The sequence below is a fragment of the Benincasa hispida genome, chromosome 2 (genome assembly GCF_027475165.1).
Source record: "Benincasa hispida cultivar pf3 chromosome 2, pf3_genome.v1.1, whole genome shotgun sequence".
Taxonomy (NCBI): Eukaryota; Viridiplantae; Streptophyta; class Magnoliopsida; order Cucurbitales; family Cucurbitaceae; genus Benincasa; species Benincasa hispida.
Window position 1 is genome coordinate 13,180,431 of NC_143479.1, and position 14,542 is coordinate 13,194,972.

Genomic DNA, 14,542 nt, shown 5'->3' on the forward strand with positions numbered 1-14,542 from the left:
CATCCCTCAAGGTGTAAGGGAACAAATATAACCTAATATTCTCCGGAGTCACACCAGGTAGGGATAAATTGCCGCAAATCTCAATTAAGCTGGTCAGGTGGGCATGTGGGTCTTCACCTTGTAGACCCCCAAACTGCCCTACGTTTTGAATCATTTGTAACATGACCGGATTGATCTCAAAGCGGGCATTCTCCTCAACAGTTGGCCTTGAGATTCCAGGTGAAAAATCATACAGGTTAGGTGTCGCATAGTTTCGCATTGGGATATTGCGATCGGCTGCCAAGAATATGGGATCCTGGGCCGGTCAAACAACCCTTTTATTCACATTTAGCACCGTGTTATCGTTATTATTTGCCATGCTGGCCGCCTTTTTTCGTCGATTCCTATTCTAGCATATCCTCGTGCGGAAGGTTCGCTCGATCTCAGGGTCAGCTACGAATTTTGGTTCAGCACCATAACTCATAAACCACCAGGCCGCTCTCCATGTTAAACAACCAATACAATGAGATCTGTCCTGCAAAATACCAAAAGCCACTCAAACAATAAATCGTTGACCAGTTCCCCGGCAATAGCGCTATAAACTTGTAATGCGATGGGATATGTGTATGATATTAAATGCTCACAATGATGCGATACTACTACTATTTATACGTTAATTAGGGATTGCTCAGGTAGTATGCCCTGCGTTGTCACAAGTTTCCTTACGATGGAACCAAATGTAATTCCATCGCAAGTTTCTCGGTGTGATCCGAGATTGAACACGGGGAAGTGGTGCCAGTTATTGTGGTATGTTCATGGTATATGCGACCAGGTTTTTTTAATTCTTTATAAAAGGTGTGTACAGTATGTAAATTGCAATAAAATAAAGGAAAGCGGTAAAGATACGATAAGACATAAAAATAAAATAAACCTAAGCTAGATGTTACAAGATACAGGCTTTATGTGCAAGATAATAGGATTAAGGTTGGCTGTGAAGGTTGTGCAAAGATGTGGGATGTGACGACAAGTCTTGTGAGAAGATTAGAAAGAGAAAGATAAGTATTACAAACAACGCAAGTTCTTAATTGAATTGAAGGTACAAATACTGTTCCGCTCTTCTCTTAGTGTACACCTCTCAGTGATCAGCCGCATTTCCCACATGTCTATGGTGAAACAGAGTCTAATGTAATGAACGCAAGGTTGCTTCTATGTCTGGAAGTACTACTCACTTTAGTTAACGCACTCTTCTGACCTTCTCTCGATAGATCAGAATGACATCTTCACTTATGCTCTCACAGGTGAAGATGTCGTCTAGCATGCTTTAGCTAAACGTATTTTATAACTTTAATACATATTAAGTTCTACTAAGTGGTAAATAGATAGAAAATGGTAAACGAAATAGACAGAAAATGGTAAACGAAATCTATCGAAACATTTAATATTTCTACTAAGTGTTTGATACATGATGTGTGAATGAAGAGATAAAGAAAATATGGAATACAATGAAAGAGAGATAGAATAGATACAATCCGGTGCCAATGTCTTGGCACAGATTCGATAGAGATCTGCTTGCCAGATCGGATGGTTTCAATGGCAGGAAGAGCTTCCCTCTCAGGCTTGCTCCACCAGTAGCAGGGGTCTCTACATAGAGCTTCGATCGGGTATATGACAGACCGGATCTGAGATTCACCTCTCGACCTTATCTCGTTCTCTTCCCGGATTTCTTCTCTTCGGCACTCAACTCAGCCTTTTCTCTTCTAAAATCTTACAGCACTTAGCCCAGTATCAAATAGCATACTTTTCTCTGAAATCACTGGGGTATTTATAGGAGCAGATCCTTTGACTCCGGCCTTGTGGTCCCCACGTGATGGTTATGGTAATTCCACAGATGGAGGGATATTATTCCTTCTGTTTCTCTAATGAACAAACAATTTATAGTCCAACTATAAACTAACACCTCTTGGGCTAGTGAGAGGTTGAGGCCTCAATGTTCAAGACCCAAAATCAACTATTAAGGGAGCAATTTATCTACTTTCCCTAAGGACAGGAATGAGTGAACTCCATCTTGTGTAGTTGTGTTCCCAGCTCCCTATTCGAACAGATCCCCAAAATGGTAGGTTTGTTGAGTTGACTAATAAGGTCACTCTCATCCATGCAAATCAAAGGATTGCCCTCATAAACAAGAGTTCACAACTCACTCAGGATTAAGGTCAAGTCCCCTATGGTCATCCTAGTGAAATGTAAGTCTCTTCTAACAATAGTGTTATATAGAGAGACTATTCATTTCGTGGTCTAATCTTATACAAACTCCTTGTATAGAATGCTCACGCTCGCATGTCTTCACATGAACAATCAGGATCTGAACATTTGTAGCACTTTGCAACAATTGTAATATATACAGAGTGGGTCGTATTCATAGTGTCACTAGGATAAGGTATTCGACCATATCCATCTACTACAAACCATTTGGGTTATCACTTAAACATGATCCACTTTTATGTCTCCACATACATGTTTAAGTTTCATAAAATAACCTTGGATTTTAGTTTATTGCATTTAATTAATGCAGTCTAAACATTAATAAAATATCTCTTATTTTATTAGATATGTTATTTGTATTTACAAACTACATGACATATGAGATTTTTTTTTTTTAGGATATTAACTCCAACAATCTCCGATGAACGATTGATATGAGTTTGTTTTATTCAAATAAATCAAAATTTGATATAATTTAAGGACTAAATAAAAATTAAAAAAAAAAACAAAGAGATGAAAATGGTATTTTTCCTTAAAAATTAGCAATACACGTGATTTACATTTTTCTTGGACCTTTCCATCAAATCACATACGGCCAAAATTGAAAAATGAATGACCATCAAAATACATACTGTCAAAATTGAAAAATGACAACAAAAGTATCATTTTCATCGTTTTTGGGGGTTATGCATATTCTAGATATTTATTCGATCTACACAAAACTAGATCTCAAATAGGTTATCTATTCACATGTGGAGGAACTATTATATCATTTCGATCAGTGAAATAGACCATAATAACAACTTCTTCAAATCACGCTAAAATCCTTGCAATTCATAAGGCTAATCGAAAATGTGTATGGCTAAGATCAATTACTCAACACATTTGTGGAGCATGTGGCTTATCTTCCAATATAAATATTTCAATAATATTATACGAGGACAACATAGCTTACATAGCTCAAATCAAAAGATGATATATTAAAAGAAATAGAATAAAACATATTTCACCCCAGCTTTTCTAACCTCATGATCTTGAAGAAAATGATGACATCACTATATAACAAATTTATTCGAAGGATAACCTGATAGACTTATTTACCAAAACATTACCAACCGCAACCTTTGAAAAATTGATGTACAAACATTGGAATGTGGGATTCAAAGATCTCAAGTGATCTTTCCATGAGGGAGTAAATATATTGTATTCTTTTTAACAGTATTAGATTATATGAAATATGTACTATTTTTCCTTCCCTAGGATTTTTTCCCAGTGGGTTTTTTTCTTAGTAAAGTTTTAATGAGATATATTTCATCTATATATAATGGGCTTCTAAGTGGAGTATTATAAATATTATAGTAATAGATGTCTATTAGATGCTTATACTTAAGTGTCCATTTACCATGTGTCATATCCCCATTACCTCAAATGTTATCTATGTGTCTCGAGATTATACCCTATTATTAACGATGTAATCCACCTACTTGTCAAATTTTCTTAGTGACATTTGGTGGGTTTTTTAAGAGATACATACGTTGATGAGGAATTCAAAATATTGAAAAATTAGTGGAGAATTTACCAATTTCTATTTTAGTCTTTTTATATTTTAGTTATTTATTCGTTTTATATATTATTATTACAATTATTATATTATATATTTTTTTCATATCTGTATTCTTGTTATGTGCAGTTGTGCTTCTTGATTTTAGACCAAATCATAATTCCTCCATGAAATCTGCTATTCAGTATAAAGTTTTTTTTAGTTAAATGTGAGGAAACGTATGTATTAGCTGAGGCGAGGCGCGCAGCGGATGAAATCCCAACGGCCGAATCAAAATCAAAATTCAAACAAATCACCAACACGATGTAAATATATAACCATCAGAGCCTGAACGTGGGCAGTTTCTAATCAAAATCCCGTTTTCATCTCTCACCACTTTCAAATACTCAAATTCCAATGGAAGACGGCGAACAAACCCCCAAAACTCCTCCAAATCCCAATAACAATCTCCATATTCTCGAGCAGTTCTTCCAATTGCAGCGCCACTGGAACCACTACAAAGCTTCTTTAAGTTCCAACCTCCGCTCACCCTCACCCACAATGCTCCCCCTCTCAGAACCAGAAGACGATCTCATCTCCTCCCTCAACCACCATGGTACTCCGTCATCCACCTGGAACATTCGAACCAACCAATTGGCTCACCACGAGATCCGAAGAGAACGCAAGGCCGCCATTGCTAGCGGCAATTTCAAGGCCCGAAGGCTTTCTTACGATGATGCCGTCGATACCGACTTCTTAAATGGGGATTACTTCAACGCCTTTCTTCAGGATCAGATCGTCGCTTCATCGATTCACTCATACGATTCCGCCGTAGAAAAACCAGAACAAGTTCCTATCTGTTTAAACGCTCTGTCTTATTCCTCTGCCTCCTCCTCTTCTTCTTCTTCACAGCCATTTGTTCCTCCGCAAATAAAAGAACAAATCGCCGCCAAGGTAGAACAGAATGCGGCGCCGATTGTTGGTGAGAAGAAGGAAATTGGGAATCGGTGCAAAATAGGAAAGTTGGAAGTGGGTTTAGCTTGGCTTGCCATTTTGTCGGTTGCTATGATTATATTTTCGCTACGTTGTTTAGGGTTTGGAGCATATGATGAAGAACGATTCCCCTTTCTTTTAGTCCCAACTTGAATTCAAGTGTCAAAAATCAATGTATTTATCCTATAACGCCCTTCTCTCCATATTTTAGTATGTGTTATTTAGTATAGGATATGTTGATCTCTGGAATATGACAAAAATGGTATAATTGTTAATGATATATCAGTTGGTTGAAATTCTGTTTTGAAGTTATATATTCTGTTTTAGCAGATGGGGTTTTATAAAAACCTCTTGCTCTTGTTGATTACAATGACTCACTTATTAAAATGCTATTTCTTGCATTGGTGAGAGCATTTCATTTATTTTTTCATTAATTTCTTGTGCAAGCTATTATATTTTTGTGTTATCAGAGACCCTTTTTGGTTGGTTCAACAACGTGAGTTAAAAGAAGAACAGATCCTGATGGAAGAGTTAACCTCTACTCGGAGCAACGATGATGATCAAGAAAATGAAAAGAGTTGTGTTGTTGAAGAGGAAGGTGATGAGAGTTCAAGAAGCCCCAATTCAGAGACAGATTTCCTAGTTTGGTCATGGTTACTTGACCCTATGACTGAAGACATTCTTGAAGACATGCTTGATATGGAGATTCGGGAAACGCTAAAAGAAAATGGTAGTAGTAGGTGCAAGAAACAGATTGAAATGATTGATTCATTGGAGGAGGGTGAAAAGCATGCGATGATGTGGTTCTTTAGAAGAAACCTAGAAATGGAGAGCAATAATGTTAATATGGAGCCATATTGGTGGTATGTTGATTCGGGTGCGGCGGGCCATGTGACCAGATATCTTGCTAATTTTTCAAAGTTCAGTCGTTGTGAGGGTGGTGAAACAGTGCGGTTTGCTAATGGAGAGTGGATGCGTGTGGAACATGTTGGGTCTTCTAGTTTCATGTTGGGTAATCGTCGTTGCATTTTCAAAGAGCTGTGGCATGTTCCTAGGATAACCAAAAATTTTCTTAGTGTCAGTCAATTTACCAAAGATAATGAGGTCTACTTTGAGTTTGACTCCCTTTTTTGTTTTGTCAAGGATCGGAAAAATTCTCAAATTCTTGTTGTTGGATTTATGTTTGAAGGACTCTACAGATTTCAAATTAGACTAACCTAAATCCTTCTCTTGTCTTTTCTGGATTTCTTCGCTTAACCCTTCTCGTATAACATTTAGCATTCGATAGTATGAATTATATTGACTTTTATTACTAGGCATAGATTAGGGGAAAAAAATTAATGATACTATGTCTTAATCACTACTAAAGAAAAATAAAATTAAATAGATGATTTGTGGGTCTCATAACCTAATACATATATATATATGGGCTGGAGTTAGGAAATTGGCCCAATAACGGTCTGGCCCCTTGTTCATGGCCCATATAATTTCTACATTTTGAGAAGGAAAAAAGAGGAAAAATTAGGGTTATCGAATCATAAAATTCAAACTCCAGTTTCTGTTCATCCCTATGTTTTATGATGTTTTTGGAGTTTTTTTATTTTATTTTTTTCCCTAAGATCTTTGGATGTGGAAACTCTCCACAATGTCGTGAGGTATTGTAATTAAAGTGTGTAGAATAGTATGAACATTATACCAGTTGAGTCATGCTCTTGGTGGCATTATTTTATATTTTTCTATATTTTTCTGTCTACTTAGGAAGAATTACTGAAGAATTGTTCTTTACTATTTTGGTAAGATTTTGAATGAATAAAAGAATTTATTTCGTGATCTTAACCCAATTTTAAATGTAATCCAGTGAAAATTATTATTATTTGATTTAAGGTTTTTAATTTATACAACCTCTAAATTTAGGTTGTCAATCAATTTTTAATTTCCTTTTATTGTTTATTTAATTTATAATCTTTCAGGTAAACATTAAAAAATAATTTGAAAAAAGTACTCAATTACTATAGCAAATGAAAAAGTTACCGTAAAAAAAAAAAAAAAATTAAACTAAAATAAATGTTTTGAAAAACCTATTTCTCAAATTCAGAGATTCATAGTGGATATTTTGAAATCTCTAAAAATTAAAATAAATGTAATGACCTGAATCTCTAACACGTACTAGAGGGATATTAGTCCATGTATGTAAAACTTGAAATGGAGTCTTTTGTAAATTTAAGTAAAAGAAACAAAACCCTTTTTATTAAATAAAGTTCTAAAAGAATAAAAATATAAAATCACTATTCGGGGTACCCCTAATAAATTAAATAAATGACCAAATAAAAACATATAGAAAAAAGGGTGAGTATAAAAATACTTATAAGTGACCCACTACTAGGCCCACTAGGTGATTTTGTTAGTCTTCCTATCGAGACACAAGTGTACATCACGTATCATTGGCATAAGAATAGACATACGTATAGGCATAAAGGGCGAACCTGAAGGTACACTTTCATAGGTAGTGACCTCGGAGGGTCACAATCATAAGCATAGGTAGCGATCCCATAGGGACATCGAAACATGAACATAAGCAGTGAACTTGAAGGTTCACAAATATGAGAAGTACACAATCCGATAGAAGTGCTAACAGTCACCATTAGTCCCACATGCAACATACAACATCCATGTTTCGTAACAAATATAAACATGTTATCATGATCTTAGTAATATATCTCATAGGTTTCCATAACACCATCAACGATCCATCCATTAGCAAAACATAGCAAAATATTCATCACAATAACATCATGCTCTCATGTGTATACACAGTCTTAACATCAACTTGGTTAGAGCGCCTGCTTCGAGGGTGAACCAATAGTAAACCACTTATCTTGAAATTGAGTCCAAACCAACACCCAAACTTGGTTACCAGAAAAAAAAAATAAACCTTGACAAAATCTTAAATCAAATCCTACAACACAAACACACACTTAATTCCAATAATTTAAAGCTAATTCATTAATGAATTTATTTAGATTATTTTGAATAATCTTCACCCAACTATGCGGATCCACAAATCACCTCAAACTCTTCAAAATCAGCGCGTCCTTGAACCAAACACCACAATTTATTAGTAAATCCCAAAACACAACCCAAATATCCAACAAAAAGTTCCAATGCCTTTAAGACTTACCAAAATCGACCAAGTTTGATCCCAAACTCTACTAAACAACAACTTCAACAACCTCTAAACCTCGATTTCTAACTTGAAAATTGGAAACAAACTAATATCAGGCCAAAACTTGAATACGTAAAGAGATCTTCAAGAAAACCCACACAAACCATCAAATAACCAATCTTTACCCCAAAACACACAAATCTGACAAGATCCAGTGGCTGGAATAACTCGACGACGCGAAAGATGACAGCGGAACAACTACCTAAACCAACTTCAGTAACGCTGGCGGACTGTTATCAAGTGGAGATGAGCGCACACTGGGTTGGCTCAGAAACAACCTGGCATTGACTCAAAGCAACAACGGAATACGGAGAAATGACGGCTGGGTAGAGGCACGAATGAGCGACGACGAGGGCTATATGTATCCAACAGACTGATTGGGCCGAACGGCGGTTGGACAGAGCGGTGAGAGATGAGAGATTAGATTGGTATGCAATTGATTGAAGGCACGAACAACTAACCCACGAACCGACGGACAGAGGCGATGCGACACAACTGATTGGCAAACGATGGCTTGGGAATTGGTGCAACGAGAGACGAGAGGGACGAGGGAAAATTTCAAAAAATGACCTAAAAAAACAAAAACTTTTCTACCAATGACCTCTTCCTAAAAACTTTTCTACCACTGGCCTTTTTCCCATGTGAAATTCTAAAATTACCCCCAATTTTAAAAAGCTTTCAGACTGTTTGGTATCCACACACCTCTACAAATACTTTACAACGATAGGTCATTTCCTTTATTTCCTTCTCAAAGCATTTCTCTTCGAAGAATTTTCTCTCAAATTTGCTCCTATTTTCTCTTTGAACTTCAGTCGAGCACTCACAGGTTTCTCGTCAGTCGTCTCTACGCACTTGCCACTTTCGTTCTAATCTGAAAGGCATGAGACTTTTCTCCTTGAAGAATGCATGTTGATATTCAAGGTTTGACTATCTTTTAGGGTTTGATCGCGTATTCGTTCGTAAACGATTGTTGAGAGAATATTAAGCAGTCGGATAGAGAATACTAAGTAGGTGTTTAAAGAATATTAAGCGAGCGTTTAGATATTACTAAGCGATCAGATAGAGATTACTAAGTGATCAAATAGAGAATACTAAATGATCGAATAGAAATTACTAAGCGATCGTTTAGATATTTATTGTGTAATCGTTTAGGTTTATATCGTGCGATCGTTTAGCTATCTGTTACGTGATCGTTTAGATATTTATTATGTGATCATTTAAGTTTATATTGTGCGATCATTTAACTATATGTTATGTAATCGTCTAGCTAACTGTTATGCGATCGTTTAGATATTTATTGTGTGATCGTTTAGTTATCTATTCTGTGATCGTTTAGCTAATTGTTATACAATCGTTTAGATATTTATTGTTTATTGTGTGATCGTTTAGTTATCTATTATGTGATCGTTTAGCTAATTGTTATACAATCGTTTAGATATTTATTGTGTGATTGTTTAGGTTTATATTGTGCGATCATTTAGCTATCTGTTATGCGATCATTTAGCTAACTGTTACGCGATCATTTTGATATCTGTTATGCGATCGTTTTATTTTTGTTATGCAATTGTTTACTAGTTGTTGTAGTGTACACGCTTGTCAGATTGGTAAGATGGACGTCCCTGTTGAGAAATATTTTCTTGCTACAGTCTCTTGCCAAGTACACGCTTGTTATGCAATTGTTTACTAGTTGTTGTAGTGTATACGATTGTACACGCTTGTAGTTTTGTTAACACAAATTATTTATCTAATAAAATCAGAGGTATTTTATTTGACATTTAGATAACATTAATTCAATCCAATAAACTAAGATCCAAGGTTATATGATGTCTTTTGAACAGTATGTAGTTGATATATAGGTGATTCATGTTCAAGTAATAAACTAAAAGGTCTGCAGTAAATAGATGAAGGTTGGGTGTCTCATCTTGGTAACACTACGAATACGACCCACTTTGTAATTGTTACATGAGATGTAAGTGTTACAAATAATATGAACCATATTGTTCATGTAGAGACAAGTGAGCGGGGGTATCCTGTATAAAGGAATTTATACATAGACTAGACTGCGAATAATTAGTTTCTTTGTATAACACTGTTACTTGAAGAAACTAATATTTCACTAGGATGACCATAGGAAACTTGACCTTAATCCTGAGTAAGTTATGAACAGTTGTTTATGACGGCAATCTTTTGATCTATATCAGTGAGAGTGGTCATGATAACTGACTCAACAAGCCTACCATTTTGGAGATTTATCTAATTAGAGAGCTGGAATTCACTCCTTCCCATTCCTTAAGAAAGTAGATAAATTGCTCACTTAATAGCTGGTTCCAAGTCTTGAACAATGAGGCCTCAACCTCTCACTAGCCCAAGAGGTGTTAGTTTATAATTGGACTATAAACTATTTGTTCATTAGAGGAATCAACGGTACTTAAGGAGTTAAATGTAATTGTAGGGGTAAAACGGTATTTTGAACCAGTTGTAGTTATGAGCATTTGTGAAAGGTCATTACTCCGTTGATTGATTATATCTATGGGCACAAAAATATATCTACAATGCGAACTGCAATAACTTAAATTAATTTATGTGCTAAACTGTATTAATATATAGTTTTAATAAAACATTTAATATATATTTGTATGATGACCACCTTATCATATAATAGATATTAAACTTATGTTATATCAAATATAACACATAACCTATAGTTTTTATATTGTATCAAATATAATATAACCTATAGTTTTTAATTCTCCCAATGATGCATGATATTTAATATAAATGTCATTTATATTAAATTTAATTATATGAATCCAGTTCACATAATTAATATTTGAATCATATTCAAATATTTATTTGCTCTCAAATAAACTTTATATTATAATGTAACAAATATATTATAGTAACTATATCATATATAATTAAGTTAAATTAATTATATCTCATATAATTAATTCCCTCAATTAATTTGAAAAATTAAAATTAATTATCAATAATCCTTGTTGAGCTACAGAGGGGACCTTATAGACTTGTAGATTAAAGCTCCATAGTACTTGAATAATTAATTAAACTCTTTTAATTAAATTACTCAATATCCATTAACTGTCGGACACTCCACTAAAGACCGACAGCTACACTCACTACAGATATATTTTTGTGTCCATTGGATATAACCAGTCAACAGTGTGATGACCCTTCACAAATTGCTCGTAAGTACAGTTGGGCCCAAATTACAATTTTTCTCTTGTAGTTACATCTAACTCCTTAAGTACCACTAATCCCTCTAATGAACAAAAAATCATAGTTCAATTATGAATAAGCTCCTTTAGAGCTAAGAGAGGGTGTGGTGTCACATTGTTCAAGTCCCAGAATCAGCCTTTAAAGGATCAATTTATCTACTTACCCCGATGTTAGGGAAAGAGTGAATTCCTTCTTGTGTAGCTGTGTTCCTAGTTCTCCAATTAGAAAAAATCTCCAAAATGGTAGGCTTATTAAGTCGGCAATCTGGCTACTTTCACCCACACAAACCAAAGGGTCGCCTTCATAGGTAGGAGTTCAACACTCACTCAGGATTCAGGTCATGTCACCTATGGTCATCCTGGTGAAATGTAAGTCTTTATTATGAACGGTGTTATATAATGAGACTAGTCATTTCGAGGTCTGTTCTTATACAAACCCTTTTGTATAGGATACCCCTGCCACATGTTTCCACGTGAATGATCAGGATCATATCCACTTTACAATAATTATCTACAAAGCGGGTCGTATTTGTAGCCAAGGTAAGGTATTCAATCTTATCCATCTACTACAGACCATTTAGGTTATCACTTAAACATGATCCATCTCTATGTCGCTACATACATGTTTAAGCTACAGATGATAACCTTAGATGTTAGTTTATTGATTTGTGGGTTAATGCTACTAAATGTCAAATAAAGCATCACAAATTTTATTAAATAAATAAAATGTTTGTACAATACAATTATAAACTACAGAACCCTACGAGATTTAGGGCATCAACCCCAATATTAATTATATATGATATAATTAATTAAATTAATTGTATATGATATAATTAATATAATGTATTTAATACATTATAATATAAAGTTTATTTTGAGAGGAATTAAATATTTGAATTTGATTCAAATATTAATTATATGGATGAGATTCATATAATTGAATTTAGCATAAATGTGATTTATATTAAATACCATACATTGTTGAGAGAAATTAAAACTATAAGTTGTATTGTATTTGATTCAATATAAAAGCTATAAGTTATGTGTTATATTTGATATAACATATAGTATATATACATAGTTAGTTATTATATATATATATATATATATATATATATATATATATATATATAATTATTAATTAAATTAAATTAATTTTAATTTTAATTTAATTAAAGGGAGGGAGTTACAACCCCCTCCCTTAATTCACCCTTTTAATCAGACATGGAGGAAATAGAGGTCGTTCAGTTTTTCTAACTCTTCTTCCTTAGAGAAGAAAAAAATGTTTTTCTTCCTCTCTCAAATTCTCTCCCTCTTCCCAAATAACATAACAGGGTCCACACCTCCTTCTAATTCTCAATCCTTAAGGAGAATACAAAAGGTTCATTTGTGGTGGTGTGGGATTTCAAATTTTGAAGATCGAGATCTAGATCGAAGAGTTCGTGACCAGATCGAGAAATTTCGTGAAGAATTTTGTCTTCAATGGTAAGTTATTCTTCCCTAATTATTCTTAATAGCATGTTGTAATTTTATTGTATAATACATAATTTTTTGTTTTCTAAATTGGGATTCTGTAAAAAGAAAAAACAAAAATTGGGAACGATCCACACTTCCGCATAGGGCCTTCACCAGTTTCTTTAATTCGTATGTGAAAGAATTGTAGAAGACTGAAGAATCGTCTTTAAAGATAATCTTCTCTTCTTCTTGACTTTCATCATTGGTTTCAACATGCTTAGTTAAATATGTTTATGGTTCTCTAATTTTTTTTTGTTAATTTGAAACGTGAACTAAAAGCACAGCATTTGCATGCTTCCTTCCACACGAGATTCAATCCTTTCACTACGGTAGTTCCAGTAAAGGTTCAAAGAAGTCTAGCATGAGCAATGAAGATTGGAATTAAATGGATTTCAGAGTTGCAAGTGCAATCAGGCTAATTTTGGCTAAAAATGTTCTTGTAAATGTGTATGAAATTTCTACAACCAAAGAGCTTTGGGAGATGCTTGATGTAATGTATCAAGCAAAGAGCATCTCAAATCGGTTATACCTAAATGAGCATTTGCACACATTGCTAATGGTAGAAAGTACATAAATCTTAGATTATCTGGATATTCTCAATGGCATTGTTTCTGAATTGGAGGTGATTAGAGTGAAGATAGAAGATGAAGATAAGTACTCCAACTCATCTGGTCACTTCCTTCTTCTTATGAACACATGAAACCAATCTTGATATACGGGAAGGAAATTTTAGATTTTGCTGGGTTACTAGTAAACTTTTTCTTAAGGAAAAAATACTGAATAGTGAAGGGCACATTTCACAAGAGGATTCAATACTGGTAGCTAGCAAGTGAAAAAAGAAGAAGAAAAGGTTCATGCAAAAAAAAGGTTTGTATGGAATGTGGACAATCTGGACACATGAAAAATGATTGTCCTAACAGAGCATGTTTGTTAAAGAGCTCTGAGTCGGATGCTAACATTGTCTTTATTGTTACGAAAGATGACAATCTCTTCCATTAACGAAAGACAATATTCATCCTTGTGGTATTGTTGGGGTTGATACTCTAAATCTTGTAGGGTTCTGTAGTTTGTAATTATATTGTATAAATATTTTATTTACTTAACAATTAATAAAATATGAGATGTTTTATTTGACATTTAGTAGCATTAAACCCACAAACCAATAAACTAACATCTAAAGTTATCTTATGTAGCTTAAACATGTATGTAGAGACATATAGGTAGATCATGTTTAAATGAAAACCTAAATGGTCTGTAGTAGATGGATAAGGCTGGATACCTTATCCTGGTGACACTACGAGTACAACCCGCTTTGTAGATGTTACAATTGTTGTAAAATGCTACAAATGATCTGATCTTGATCATTCATGTGGAGACATGTAAGTGGGGGTATTCTATACAAAGGAGTTTCATTATTTAACATCGTTCATAATAGAGATTAACATTTTATTAGGATGACCATAGATGACATGACTTGAATCCTGAGTGAGTTCTGAACTTCTGCCTATGAAAGCGGTCCTTTGATTTGTATGGGTGAGAGTGGTCAGATCACCGACTTGAAAAGCCTACCATTATGGGGGTTTGTCTGATTGGTGAGTTAGGAACACAGCTACACAAGGCGAAATTGATTCATTCTCCGAGGTCGGGGAAAGTAGATAAATTGCTCTCTTGAGGATTGATTATAAGGATTGAACAATGTAGCGTCACACCCTCTCTTGGCCGAAAGGAGTTTAGTCATAGTTGGATTATGATTTATTGTTCATTAAAGGGATCAGTGATACTTAAGAGTTAGAT